The sequence below is a fragment of the Coturnix japonica genome, chromosome 7 (assembly GCF_054131305.1).
Source record: "Coturnix japonica strain WE chromosome 7, WE-NBRP24, whole genome shotgun sequence".
NCBI lineage: Eukaryota > Metazoa > Chordata > Aves > Galliformes > Phasianidae > Coturnix > Coturnix japonica.
This window is the reverse complement of record NC_140669.1, coordinates 1,303,635-1,318,590: the sequence shown is the minus strand read 5'-3', so window position 1 is coordinate 1,318,590 and position 14,956 is coordinate 1,303,635. Positions and strand designations below refer to the sequence as shown.

General features: G+C 41.2%; 1 long non-coding RNA gene across 4 annotated transcripts in view; it reads right to left on the bottom strand.

The window, feature by feature from the left end:
• Positions 1-5,828, bottom strand: part of LOC107317048 (uncharacterized) — a 69,867-nt gene extending 64,039 nt beyond the window's left edge. Inside the window, exon 1 of one of the 4 annotated variants that reach the window (XR_014948160.1) lies at positions 43-5,828. This is a non-coding gene — a long non-coding RNA (uncharacterized LOC107317048). The remainder of the gene's footprint in view (positions 1-42) is intronic. The other 3 variants (XR_014948162.1, XR_014948161.1, XR_014948163.1) reach the window with 3 other exon arrangements.
• Between the last annotated feature and the right edge of the window lie 9,128 nt (positions 5,829-14,956).

Below are 14,956 nucleotides of genomic sequence, written 5' to 3'. Positions count from 1 at the left end.
ATAAAAGACGTTCAAACCTTGTGCCCAGGCAAGAGAGGTTACCTCCAGCACTGCTGTGTTTAAATAGGTGTCTGCAATATCAGCACTCCTGGTGGAATAAACTGCATCTTCACGGTGCGAAGGCTGAAGTAAAGGGCAGCTCAGACTCACTTTGCATTACGTCCCACCACTTCTTGTACTTCTTCCATCCTTGTGCACACTCCAAAGTTCAAACCATGGCATGAGAGGGTTGATGCTGTGGAGAGACTCAATGTATTTCAGAAATGAAAACATTACTATTCATAGCCAGCCTAAAATTCATGGCCTAATCGAAATGATGTCCATCTAACCTAAGCTAAGCTAAACATTTGCAAATGTTCCTAATGACCATCTTTAACCACTTGCAGGATTTAGCGGGCAGCTTTCTTTTGTTCTTACTTCTTTTTCTTTTTCTTTAAAACAAGAAACTATTTGATATTCAGAGTTGTCTGTAACCTGATGGATGGCTCTGATTTATGCCATCTCACAGACATCAGGATTCTGGATTTGAAAGCTGAACCACAAGGGAGATCCAGGTCCTCCATCCAGTTTTATTTCCCAGTCTTTTAATGTTATCTGGAGATCAATGTCTTTCACCCATTCAGCCCTCATGCTGTGATGTATACATGAGATAGAGCAACACTATACACCAAGCAACTGAGATCATTTGAATGATACCAGCAGAAGTGTGCTTGATGGCTCTAATGAGGCAAGTGTGATTACATCTATTTTACCTACTCTACATTAGAATGCTGTATTTAGTGCCATGGCTCTGCCCAGCTCCAAGAAACTAAAAACCTGCCTATCTTCTTGTAGGACAGCAGACACTATCACTGCAGCCTGAGCATTCTTGCTCCATAGGGCTGGGCAGAAGGAAGCAAAGGAAAGCAAAGCAAAGTGAAGTAAAGTAATGCCAGCATGAGGAGAGGAGCAGGGGAAGGAGGTATGGAGCACAGGAGAGAGCTGCTTTAGAAGGATGTGCTCTGAGATGTATGGTAGGCAAAGTGGGATGCTGAGGTCCATTAGGGCCTCTCTGGAGCACAGCAAGCTGGAGGGGGCAGAGCCTACCCTGAGCCTATTTTGAGGCTGCAAGCAACTGTCCTGAAAAATGAAAGAAAAATGACATGTTTAATAAGAAGGGAAAAAAAAGTCCTTAAGAGCGACGTCTTGTTTTCCTTAGCCTACTGGTGAGAGAAAAGTGCTTCCAGAAACACAAGTATTTAAACGGCCTCTGACAGCAACAAAGCAAACGACTCTTTTTGCCAATGACCGAGGAGAGCTCAGATGCTCACTGCGAGCCAGAGGGATTTGCATCCAGCCCAGAGCTGGGAACACTGTTTGGAGCAGAAATCCCTCTCCTTGGCCACCCCAGTGCCTGCTGTAACAGCCATTAACCGGACCAAAGCCCCACACTACATGAGCATATTCCCATTTGGATCTGTTACCTGGTCCCATACGAGTGGGAAGGTAAAGGGGTGGCAAAGGTGGACCCAGCTGGCCTGGAGTTGCAGCCTCATCTTCTTCTGGTGACCACAGCAGCACAGGATGCTGCCACTTCCAGCAGATGAGAACAGGCCATCAGTATAGAAATATGTGAAAATATTTATCGCCCACTCCTAGCCACGCTGAAAAGAAACCTGTTGTGGTTAAATGACTCGGTCAGTTCTTCAGGGATTTTCCAAAGTTTCCTATAAAAAGAAATCTGTGGGAAATGAATGATTGCATAATCACTAACACATGCCAATTCATATAAGCCTATTATCTTTTACGGCATTTTGTGCTCTATTGTCCTTATTCTGGCGAATTGCTATCTTACAATTCTTTTTCCCCATTAAATTATTTACACATTTTGCTCTTTCCAGCCCTTTTGCACCAGTATGATACTTAGCATCCACATTAGGAAAGAAAGTAAAGACAAAGGATCCCTTCTCCTTTTTTTTTCACATCATGTTAATCCCACCTTCACATGAATACTGAAACTACAAACTCTTTGAGAATGGGGTCCTTCTAACAATGAGCCTTGGGACCAGAGAAGGACCCAAATTACCTGCAACTAATCTTTAGATTAAACCGAGTTTACGTATGAGAGAATACGCTGCTCTGCTAAAATGGCTCCTATGGAAGTGTACACGGAGAGTTCATAAGCTATAGGTTCATAAGCACAGTTTCCAGTCCTAACTATGTGGTAGTACAGCCATCCTTTGGCTACGCTGCTCTTATTCATCTGCAGGGCTGACATATCCAGTTCTTCAGAGCTCATTTCTGTAACTTGTTCCAAGAAGTGCTGGAAAGAGGCCTTATGTCTCCCGGACATGGTGATGCTCTGCCTCCTGTGTTTCCCCCGGGAAACTGTCCTTAGGGACAAAGGAACAGAACAGAGCTGGCAGCCCTTTAAGGATTCCTTTCTGAGAGCGCAAGAGCTCTCTATCCTACAGAACAAGAAATCAAGCAGATGAAGCAGGAAATCGGCATGGCTGAGCAAGGACCCGCTGGTCAGGCTGAGGGAAATAAAGGAGAAGTATAAGCAATAGAAGTGGTGATGGGTGTCCTGGGGAGAATATAGGGATGCTGTTTGTATGTGCAGAGATGGAGTCGGGAAAGCCAAGGCACAGATGGAATTAAAATTGGCAAAGGATGTGAAGAACGGTAAGAAGGAATTATTTAGATAGATGAGGCAGAAGTGACAGGCAAAAGAGTATGTACCCCCCTCTGATAGATGGATAGGGAGAGTGGACTCCTCAGCCATGGAGAAGGCTTGAGGTACTTAATGAGTTTTTTGCCTCAGTTCTCACAGCCAAACAGGCTTCCAATGCCTTTTGTGTCCCTAAACTTCTAAGCAAGGCTCAGGGGGGCAAAATCCCTCCCAGTGTAAGAGCACAGAAAGTCTGAGACCACCTCACGAGGCTGAATGTTTACAAGCGTATGGAGCCAGACAACATGCATCCCAGGGTCTTGAAGGAGCTGGCTGATGTGGTTGCTAAGCCAGACTCCGTCATATTTGAATAATTGTGGCAGTCAGGCAAAGACCCCGATGACTGGAAAAACAGAAACATCACTCCCATATTCAAGAAAGAGAGAAAGGAAGACCCAGGGAACCACCCAGGGAACTACAGGTTGGTGAACCTCACCTCCATGCCTGGGAAGATCACGGAGTGGATCCTGGTGGAAGAGATGTTAAGGCACACATGAGATGAAAAGGTGTTCCAAGACAGCCAGCACAGCTTCCTCAGTGGAAAATCATGTCTGATCAGTCTGGCGGCCTTCTATGGTGAAGAAATAGTATTTGTGGACAACAGAAAGACAACTGATATCATCTACCTGGACTTGTACCAGGCCTTAGACATGGTCCCACACCACATCTTTATTGTTAAATTGGAGAGAGATCAATTTGAAGCCTGAACTATTAGATGGATAAAGAATTGGTTGGATGGCCAAAGGGTTGGTGTCAATGGCTCAGTGTCCAAGTGGAGGTCAGTCACAAGTGGTGAGTCTCAGGGATCTGTCTTGGGACCTGTGCTTCAACATCAATGAGATAGATAGTGGGATTGAGTGCAAGTCTGCAGATGCCACCAAGCTGTGTGATGCAGCTGACACAACAGGAGGGATGCCATCCAGAGGGACCTGGACACGCTTGAAAAGTGGGCACACAAGAATGTAATGAGGTGCAACAATGCCAAAAGCAATGTTTTATACTTGGGTTGATGCAACACCAGATACAAGTACAGACTGAGAGAAAAACTTCTTGAGAGCAGCCCTGTGGAGAAGGTCTTTGGGGCCCTGGAACAGCTTGCCCAGAAGGGTTGTGGATCCCCCATCAAGGCCAGGTTGGATGGGATCCTGACAGGCTGATGTGCTAGGGGGAAACCATACCCATGGCAGGTGGTTGGAAGTAGATGATCTATAAAGTCCCCTCCAACCTAAGCCTTTCTATGATTCAAGCAGGACAGGGCAATGTCATCTTTGGGTAAGCAGTATCTCTTTGAAAGGGTAGCCTAAGGGTAGGTTTGGAGGTTAACAGAGGTCAGACCTGGTGACTCTGAACACCAGGAAGCAAGAAAGCAGTGATCGATTACTGAAAGAGAGTGTGGACAGGAGAAATTTCTGCTGTTACACAACATCCTCTCAAACACACAAACCCCTCGTATTCATGCAGTAACTCAGGCACTTGCAATAACAACAACAAAGCAGCTCCGTAGTCTCTTTTTGTCCATTCCTAAGCTATTCCTGTAACTCCATTTCCCTCTGGACAGGGAACCAATGACCAGAGCCTCCCCATTTTATGTGGCACATTTAACAAGGTCTATCAACTGCACTGAGCCAATATGAACTGCTCTTCATTAACCTCTGACTCTCAGCAAAATCACCAGGGGTGCATCTACAACAGAAACACGCCAGGCCAACAAAGAAGCCCTTGCAAACTATGCCATCCCTTCATACAAAACAAAAAGTCCTTTCCACTGCCTCCATGATCTGGCTTTTACAGGCAAATATACTCATTTCAGATCTCCTGCACTGGTCCATTTATCTTAAGTACACATTTTGAACCTAGACTGTGTTTCTTTTAATTAGAAATAATCTTTCTAACTATTTGCCAACATTCACACGCAGCAAACATATGCTTGCTGTCAAGGGTTCCTGCGGACCTCCAGAATTTGTCATCCTCTGCCAAGATCAATCTTTGCAAATGGGCAGGTGCCCAGAAAAGTTTATGGACAATTATACAGGACATCCTTCTTAAATTATTCTCTAACATGCATCAGATGGAAGGTCGATTCCTTTTTACACTGCCTGAATCTTCTCTTGATTCTCCCCTCATTAGACAGACTCATTTTTCTATAGGTGTAGTAAGATCCAATTCAGTTCTACCCCTTCCCACGAAACAGAAGACCAAGCTAGCCAGTCCATTGATAACATTTTAAAGCACTTTGTCAGCCTATATAATTTCATAATCGCTTTGTTATTTTCACTTAAAAAAAAAAAGAAAACATAGCTGATCAGACACCTAATGCTACTTAAGTGTGCATAGATTTTTTTGTGGTTGAATAATAACATCTGTTTTGATTTTCCTGCCACAAAAGTGCGTTTAATCTGGCCTTCCTTTATTTGAACTTTTCACATCTGCTCAGGCCTGCTTCCCATAAACTAAATACCAGATCCTTTCCCAGTGTAGGAAATTTACCTGCACCAGTTGTTGTCCCAGCTCCAAAGACTTCTTTATAGGAGCCAGATAAAAATGTCAAAAGACCAATAAATACGTTCTTAGTGCGCTGTATATTTATTAAATGTTACTGTTTATTTTCTCAGCCCTCAAATGGTTGACATTCACAGGCTTAATCCTGCAAAAAATTTTCATGAATGAACTCATTTACTTTAAAGTACGTATGTCATAGGATGGTGGCCCATATTCCAGACAAAATTTAGAGATAAACTTGTCCCCAGTATGTTAGAATATCAGCTACAAATTCAATCAGTCCAAACCAGCAGGGATGTTCAGCTCCACTGTGCTTTCAGCAAGCAAAATTATAAGGGGAATTCTGTGGGCCATTTCCAGGGTTGTCTCTACATTTGGGTTATGAATTAGGCTCGATTTATCCGGGAGGAAGAAAAAACCTAATCAGACTTTTGTTTTATTTAATTATATTTAGCTTCAACTGCAGCTCATATCTCCAAACTTAAATCTGTTTAGCTTGAAAAAAGTTGAAGATGGAAAGGGTACAAAACTTCAGCTGAAGTCAAACAGCATGAGGAGCTTTGCCACAAAGGCACTCCGTGTGTCAGGCAAATATTATGGGCCGTTTTTTGAGCTCACAGTTAAGCTACAGAAGAGTTTTGTTCTGCTGATGTGACCAGAAAGATATGCAAAAAAAACCCATTCTCCACACCAGCCCCTATAGTGATTGGTGACCTCCTCTTCTCATGATGAGACAACATTATTTCATTAACTGACATTTGAAATCTTTAACAAAATTTATGCTCTATGATTTGGCGAATCTTGTTAAAAATAAGTTTATCAAGCCTAAGTATCCAGCAGCACGAGTGTCTTAAATAGATGGGAGATAGGAAAGCACAAAGAACAGAGTGGCTTTGAGAACAGTTGGAGAGGAAGGGCAGTATTTACGCACTGCCCTTGATTTACACCTTGATTCTTTCTCCTGCACTAAGGATTGGAACTGCGGCATGATGGAACAGTTGTGAGAACTGCAAAGAATTTAGCAAGTCAGAAATGGATTAAAAACACACTTTATGGCTTGTTAAAGAAATCCCCCTGTTCCTCAGAAGCATTTTTAGCATCTTATTAGTAGTATTTGATCTGACTAACATATTGACTAGTCATTTGAATAGGAGATGAATCCTTTTTGATGGATCACAAAGGGAGTATAAATTCAAATGAGGCACTTCTCCCAGTTTTTATTTTAATATAACCCCAAAGAGCCAATAACATCTGCAAAGGTTTTTTCTGTGCCCCACAGAAGACTATCATAATGACATTTTAAATCACGCATCTTTTTTCTTCGTTAAAAGTAATCACTGCATTTGTATTTAAAGGAAGTAGAGTCATCGAATCGTTAAGATTGGAAAGGACTACTAAGATCATCTAGACCACAAGCAACAGGAAGCTCAAATTTGCCTTTTATCCGCTATCTGAAATGCCCAGGGTTTATTTGGATTACAAAAATACTCCAAGTTGTTACCTTTTCCTTATTGTTTTAAGCATTGTCTTCCATGGAAGCAGCACTTCACCATTGTGCAGTCAGCATCTCATATGAAGCAGTCCACAATTTGATGAATGAAAAATAAGTGAGATATTTTTCATATCAGAGAAATTTCCAGCACATAAATAAATAAACAAACAAAAAGCAACACAGTTCTTTCTGTTGATCTCTGATCTGAAATGCTTTTGATCTATTCAAGTATTCTTTATGGGACTAGCTTCATTGCTATCCACACGGGCATTGCTAGGGAGTTACTAGGCAGATCCACGATTCCCCAGCATTTGGAAAAAGCCAGAAATGTTGCTTCCAGTCATTTTTGAGCAGTTTTATGTTATCTAACTTTTCTGCACTTGGGAATAAGTTGGAGACCTCCAGCTCATTTTGAAAACAGTAATTTATAGCTGCACAGGCATTATGATTTTACAGTGTTTTGATAGTTACGCCTTCACTATCCAAATGGAACATTTAAAAACAGATTAGAAACCATTAGTCTTGGAAATATGAGGTGTTCTCAGCCTAAAGAGGAAGTCGGTGTGTTTATAGGCTAATTGTCTTTCCGCACCTAGGTGTACGGTTTTACTAACATATCATATTCTATTCTAGGAACAGGTCAATTTGTACATAAATAACCATACCGGGGTAAAAGTGCTAGATTATAAATCAGGATTGAAACACTTTGCCATAGGTACTCTTATTGACTTCAAATGTATTTAGATTTGAAACCACTTTAAGCACGTCTCTTATTATAATATCCACCATAATTAACTGTCATATGTCATTTCACCCTTCAGACACAATAATAACCACAAATACAGCCTCCTGCTTCATTAGAAGTCTTCCATTTTAAATTTAAATGCCTCAGAGATCAAGTTAAATGAAATCTTTGTATTTTCTACACCTCAACATATAGGAGAGATCTACTCAATTAGTAGGCATTTAACTCCACAAGAGGCTGACTTCAAATGCTATGTTCAAATATGCTTAAACTCTGACGAGTGCCAGTTCCAAGCCCCAATCTGGATCCCAACCTTGTGGTATAGGCCCATCTGTACTTGAAAGCAGCGTTTTGAAGAAAGAGGAAAGCTAAGACCATGAAAATCTCTGTTTGAGTACTGCAAACAAACAGATTTATGGACCTAAGGAACTCCTTCTTTTCCTTGCATAAAATCAAAACTACCACAGGATTTCCCGTCCATATATACCATATGCTTCTTCCAACTTTGTTTAAAATTCTTATTGTCACAATACTCAAAAACCTTCAGAGCATCTGCCATTTCTACATGGCATTATCTATGCTGCAAGGGAGGCTGTAGTCAAGAATTATTTTTACTAGAGAAAGTGATTGTATCTATTTACTTTTGCAGCATGGTTCTGGCTGGTGAAAGCCCTGTACACAATGAAATTCTTGGGCAACAGCCTGAAATATGATTAATACTCTTAAATGACAAGAGCGTTTACTTCATGGTAACAGACTGTACATGCCAGGTCAAGGCACGTGCAAAACCAAGTCCCACACACTGTCAGTGCTCGCCTTGCAGGATCTTCTGAGTGCAGCCTTCATTGAGAGGGCAGTCAGAAGCATGTCAAGTAAAACACCAACAACACGAAAGGGAACTCAGAAATGTTTGCAAATTCATTTTATGGATTAATGACCCTACATATAAGAATTGACATTTCCAGGACAAATCACTTCTTAATCCTACAAATACTTCAGCAGTTTTTGCTTACACTAAAGCAGGGGCAATTTTTTTCCTTCTTCAGGATCAAACAAGACCTAAAATCTGGGAAGATTTAACAGTAAAATAAAAACAACGGGGAATGAAAATGTTAACCATCTGCAATTGCTGTTGCTGCTATTCCTTATTACACGATATCTCTATCAATGGCATTATGCTCTTACTTTTGTTCTCCCTCGCAACTTTTCAGTCTATAATGGTTAATCAATTATAAACAAGCACTTTGACTGACTTAAAAAGTGGCAATCATCTCCTCTAAATTTAACTGTGTAAAAGTCAAACACCTACTCTAAGCTACTCGTGAAGGCTCCTTCTATAGATAGTGGTGACAGATTGGCACTTTCAGAGAGAGAGAGAGACTTATCCTACCTGTCTTACACACTTGTTTTAAGATGGGACTAATTACCCTCTGGAAGTACTTTCTTCCTTTTCTTTCCTTGGACCGACTTCAGTAAAAAAAGTAACACACCTGTTTTGTTAAGAAAAGAAGGAAAGAAAGACAGGCAGAAAGAAAACCATGAGATTATTTCAGGCCTTGATCTCAAATCCTTCTAAAGCACGGTTCCCCTAGGATGCAGAAAGTCCTCCTAAATACAGATGGGAAGGGGTAAGAGAAGCAGGAGCACAGCCAGTCTTTATAATTAGGACCATCACCTGTCCTGACTCACTGCCTTTTCGGTTGGGTGTAAAACAAGGCACAAGAGATGATCAGACTCTGTCAGCCTGTGCTGTTCTACCCACAGAAGCCATGGGGCTGATCACTGCTCCACTTCTCAGTGGAATTCCAATAACAGAAACGTCTTTCAGACTTTGTCAGGAAAAAGGGACTGGCCAAAAGTTATTCTCCTTCAGCAGGAGAAAAGCAAACCCAGCATCTTCCTCTCTTTACACGAGATCGGCTCCAGCTCAACACGGGGAAGGACCACACACCAACCACTGCTTCAGGACACGAGCCTTAGGAAGCAGTTCAACGGAAACATCCAATGCCCTAAAAGTCATTCAAATGAAAAGATGCTGATGCCGATGAGGGAAGAAACATTCTTCTTGGCTTCTCTCCATTTTAAATTCTACTGCAGTTACAGTATCTGGATTAGACTCCAGGACAGTATTTCTGAAGCAGCGGGATCCCTGCTTACTGCATCAGTTTTAAATTATAAGCCTTCCAAAGATGTCAACACCACTTTCCTGTAGGCTTTCCTGAAATTAAAATGCTGAGCTTTTCCCCCAACCCTTCACCGATTCATATGGATCCATCGCCCGGTGCCACCATTTGTATTATGATTTGCCTATGTTGGGTCACTGCTATGTCTTCCTTTCTGCTCTATAGTCAGCCTCACTCTTTGATGTTACTCAGTCACTATTTCCTTTCCCTTTACTTTTATCTCTGTCCTGGCACTTTTCCTTTAAGCATCCTCTCTACCAGATGGTCTCCATCTCTCCTTCAGAAGTGCCCAAAATATTCCTACTGCCTCCTCTTGATCTTCCCCCAGCAGCAAACCTCTTCATCCTACAGAACTCAAATACCAATGGATTTCTCCTCCTTGCCGCTCTGCATCCTTTTTACACTTTGAAAAGGAATTCATTGGAAGCAGCTAACCTCCAATCCTCATTATACACGATGCACTCATTTGTAAGACTTCACCCAGGAGAAAAATTCAGACGGGATATATGCTGGTACAACAACGTTTTTTCAAGTGGAAGCACATCTGATGTCTTCATGCCGAGCTGGAGCTCAAGTTTAATACAGGAGCTCCAACTTTTTCATTTGGCAATCCATATGGATCCTTTAATCTGAAGGTCAAAACAGCTTTCATGAAAGATGCTGAAAACAATGATACTTTATATTCGCCAGCGTAATTATATAAAGATGATTCAATACTGTAGCATCATCAGAGGACTCAACAGTCTCCAAGTTATGTATTTTTAAGGTGGGATTTTGAGACTGTAAGATGAGCCTTCAGAAGTCTCGTCACAGCTTACATCTTACTAACAGGTCACTGAAACTCTGAGGATAATATTTGCTTTTCCTTGCATTGGGAAATTTACTATAATCAAGATTGAAACTCAGACATTCCTGTGGAAGTACAAGCAGTTACTGAATGCGGCATAATAATGTGTTGTACATTATACAAACACAGCGAGGTGGGATTTGTGCCTTTGCAGGAGAAGAAAGAACTCAGAAATGACCTTCTGTTCATAAGTTGCTTTAAAAAAGACTTGGCCCGAAACCACTTCACTACTATTGATAGAGCCTGTTTTTGTACATAAATCTTAAATATAAGCATTACTTCAAAACTAACTAAGCAATTACAAAGCTTTACTTTTCAGATTCAATTGCCATCAAACCCTTTACTGAAGTCCCCTTGGCACTGTCACTTCAAAATAGGGATAATGCTGTATAGTGTCTCTTCTTTTCAGTAAAACAAAAGCCTTATTGAATACATATGTGTGAAAACACTGCAAACAAAACCATCTCAGCAGACACCAACCTGACTCACTCCCAGTGACCCTCCCCAGTGCCCTGCATGGGCTCAGCACTCAGCTTCTTGTCATCGCAACACTGTTCTGCTGTTTTTGTCCTTAAAGTTGAGAAACAGTAATATTAATAAAAGAATACTACAAGACACTGAATACTAATTTATATTTCCTTGCAGGAACCTGGTAGCAGACTTCAGACATCAAGGAACAGCAAGGTGACCTAAGATTTCCATATGCAGGAAACTGCTGATCAAACAGCACACCCCTTTTTATGCTGCCTGTTCGTGGTTCAGATGATCTCTCTGCTCTCAGCTTTGTAAGGACAGCTTGCAATGATGCCCTGTCACAGAACGTAAAGGTAGGATGAAAATCCAACGTTTACTATCTTGTGCCTCCTTATGCTCAGGAAACAGGATGACTCAGGAATGTTTTCCCTCTTTCCATGCATCATCATCCCTCATATCCTACACTTTCTTGTAGTCAAAGCATTGGCTCAGCCCTGGGAATCCTATTATTGCAATAAGCCAGCAGCACCGTGCCCTGGTGGTCCAGCTCAACTTCTCCTCTCCTTCCCATCCTATGGCTGCTGTCTCAGGTGTCCAAGTCACTTAAACTCTGCAGCATTAAGCACTTTGGGCACTCACTGATAGCAACAAGTATAAATCCTCTCTGGTTCACAGCTGACTGCACCAGACAACTGCCAAGCATGGTAAGGTCCATTGAGTTAGGATTTACTTTCAAAAGGTTTCTCAGTTTTATTAATTTGCTGCAACCTTGCATTTCACTTTGCTATCAAAGGGTCTCAGTTGTCTTCAGAAGCACAGAGAGTCTCATTCGTACACATACTTTTGTTAGGTGGGTGTCACTGCTACTTCTATTTCTGACTCATTAAGTCCATGTAAAAAAAACAAAAAAAACAAAAAAAAAAAACACAAACACATAGTAATTATTAGAAAGCAATTAATTGAATACAAAAGAAGGAACAGCAAATAGGCTGTTTATCACAACTATATAGTGTGAACCTGTAGCTCAAGTGCCAGTAACACCAGGGACACCAAGTCTCTATAGAAACAACCATCCAGCATAACAGCACAATTGGGAAGTCAGGTGAGATAACCCACTTTAATCTCACCTGAAGACAAAGTGGCCCCAACTCCTTTGCTTCAGAACAGGAAGCTGTGAACACCTGATGTTCCACTCTCTGTGTCCATGATGTTCAGCAGATTTCCATTAGAATGGGTAGATAATGAAGGAACACAACAAACTGAGGCAGGGTACACTCTGCAAAACAGGAGGCCAGACAAGACAGAAATAGTTTACTCAGATCAGAAGCAGATAAATGAGTGAGACAGGGAAGGATGGAAAATGCACAACAGAGGGGAAGATAGGAAGGAAGCTGTTCATCTTATGTGCAGGAACCAACTTCCGCATATATATTTCCTATGTAATTTTGCTATCTGATAATCCAATACACTTTGCAGGAATTACCATGGCCCAGATTTTCACACCTAGTTGAGGACATCTTACTCAAGTGAAGAAATCTGGGAGTTCTATCTAAGAGCTCACAAGCCTGAACCCTGAATCATTTGTACACATAGATGTTCGTGTAACATAACTATTGACTAGCTATATCATATACAAAATTTGAGCCCAGTTACATCTGCTTTACTGTAAGGACAGGCAGTACTCCAACATAGTCAGCAAGGGTGAGTACATACTAAACCCAAATACCATTTTCCAATGTGATCAACATACCAACAAATAGCGTGTAAATTAAGATGACGACTTGTTCATCAATTAACACAGACCTGCCTGGTGGGAACACAATAAGCGCACTGTTCACACGCAGCACAAGTTTTCATGTGGCTCTATCCATTACAAGGTGAGCGCTGTTTTCCCACTATGCACATGTTCATCTGGCCTCAGTCTTAAAAATAACAGTAAAAATCAAACACAAACAGTTATTTCCATTCTTTTGGGATTTGGCATCTGTGCTACAAGAGACAGAGATGGAAATTTCTAAAATAAATTAAGGAATGTACTCGTCAGTTTATTAATCAAAGTTTACCTGCTTCACATTACATGGAGATGAATTAAACAAGCTACTATGGTACTCAGAAAACATCTGCTAACAAAGTCAGAAGTAACGATAAACAAACTTGAGTTCCCTTTGTGGTTGATTTTCATCCAGCTGCATTTAATTACAAAAGAGCTATCAAAGAAAGCTCCCCATTAGCAGCGAATTCAGAATGACTTCAGAAGAAAATCCCAGAGCCTCCAGTGATATCTCTCAAACAACTTTCTCATCTCTGCAAGTGATTGAGAAGAGCTGAATGAGACCAGCTTAGTGATCAGTTCTCCTGCTAGCTGCTACAGTAAAGTGAAGATGAAGTATCCTTTCAGTACCTGTGATTGCCCATTTTCAGAGCACTCCTATTGGTAGGACCTATAAGATCTACCAGACTCTCTCCTGCAGCTGATCTCTGCCACATGCATCGGTGTCAATCAGGAATACAAAGATAACTCTAAAAATCACTGTACACATTTTCTAAAGTGTAGCATCTGCTGATTTTTGCTGAGAAAGTGAACAAATTTATCATTACAAGATATTTTTCTTTGAATAAAGTCTTATTTATTTTGCTATTTTCCACAATGAAAGTAAAGACTCTGGGCAGCCTGGTCTGGTGGTTGGCAACCCTGCACATAGCAGGGGGGTTGAAACTCAATGATCACTGTGGTCCTTTTCAGCCCACAGCATTCTATGATTCCACGATATGATAAAGATGTGGTCATTTATGAATACCTAGTTCTGGTTTACATTGATCAGGAACTTTAGCCCTGATGCATCTAGAGATGCACGGTGTCTGTGACTGATGCTCTAAACCAGCATGATACACGTGAATGTTATTAAAACAAAGCAATGATGGGGGTTTGGGTTTTTTTTCTTTTTTTTTCCTAAAAATATAAATCAAATAGAAAAGAACTGAAGGGCATTTTCATCATAGTTCCCCTGAAACTTCTTACACTGATAATCTTAGATATTCCATGAACAGGTAACCTACGTACTGAAGTTAAATGTGACATTTTATAAATGTACCCAGAACTACAAGCAATTACAATAGAAGTCCATTAACTCCAGTGATAATTATAAACCCTCGAAGGAATCTGTGTACACAGCAATTCACAAACAACTCGCAGCGTTCTGCTATTGGAAGGTCTGGATAATGGCACGGAGGCGAGTATTATTAAAAAAATCAATTTCATTTTCATTCTTTTTTTTTCTTTAAGAAAGTAATAGGTGATTCTTCTCTGAAACCATGCTGCTATCTGGCCAGCAAGTAAACATGAAATCAAAAACCCAGTGTGCCAGATACACACAGCTGTATTTGTGCTTCTGCAGCTCCCAGAGGAAAACACGCCACATGTCAGTTCCTTGACTTAGGGTGGGTTGGTGAGGTGTAAGTTAAAAGGGCAGCTGTACACTCTGGGTAATTCTGCAGATTGATTTTCTACCAGTCGCTTTAACGATGCCACGAGCAGTGGCAAAGAGGTAGGGATCTCGGGTAACACAGGTAGAAGAGAGGAAAACTTTTCCTACAGCTTCTTCCCCAGTCCCAAGCTCTCCTGCAAAATCTGTAGGCACTTTATAGAGGATTTTTTCCTGCAAGAATAAAGGGGTTGGCTCCGACTGCTGCTATTCTAAGAGGTTAAGGAAAGAAAAGGCATTATTATGTATCCACATGGTAATCAACCAAGATCTCATGCAACTATTGCCGTTGATGTGGTTCTTCCTGGCTCTTCCAGAAAACCGCTTATTGGTGTACCTGGCCTCGAAGTTTGAGAGCTGAAGGAAGAAAATGATAACACAGTTTAACAGACCCTTTGTTTACGTAAACATCCATCCACAATCTGTGTCTGATGGGGTGAACATACGGCTTTAATTTTACCCTTGGCACACGGATCAAACAATGTTGCCAATATCTATTGTTCTCCTCGTAACAATATGCCTGG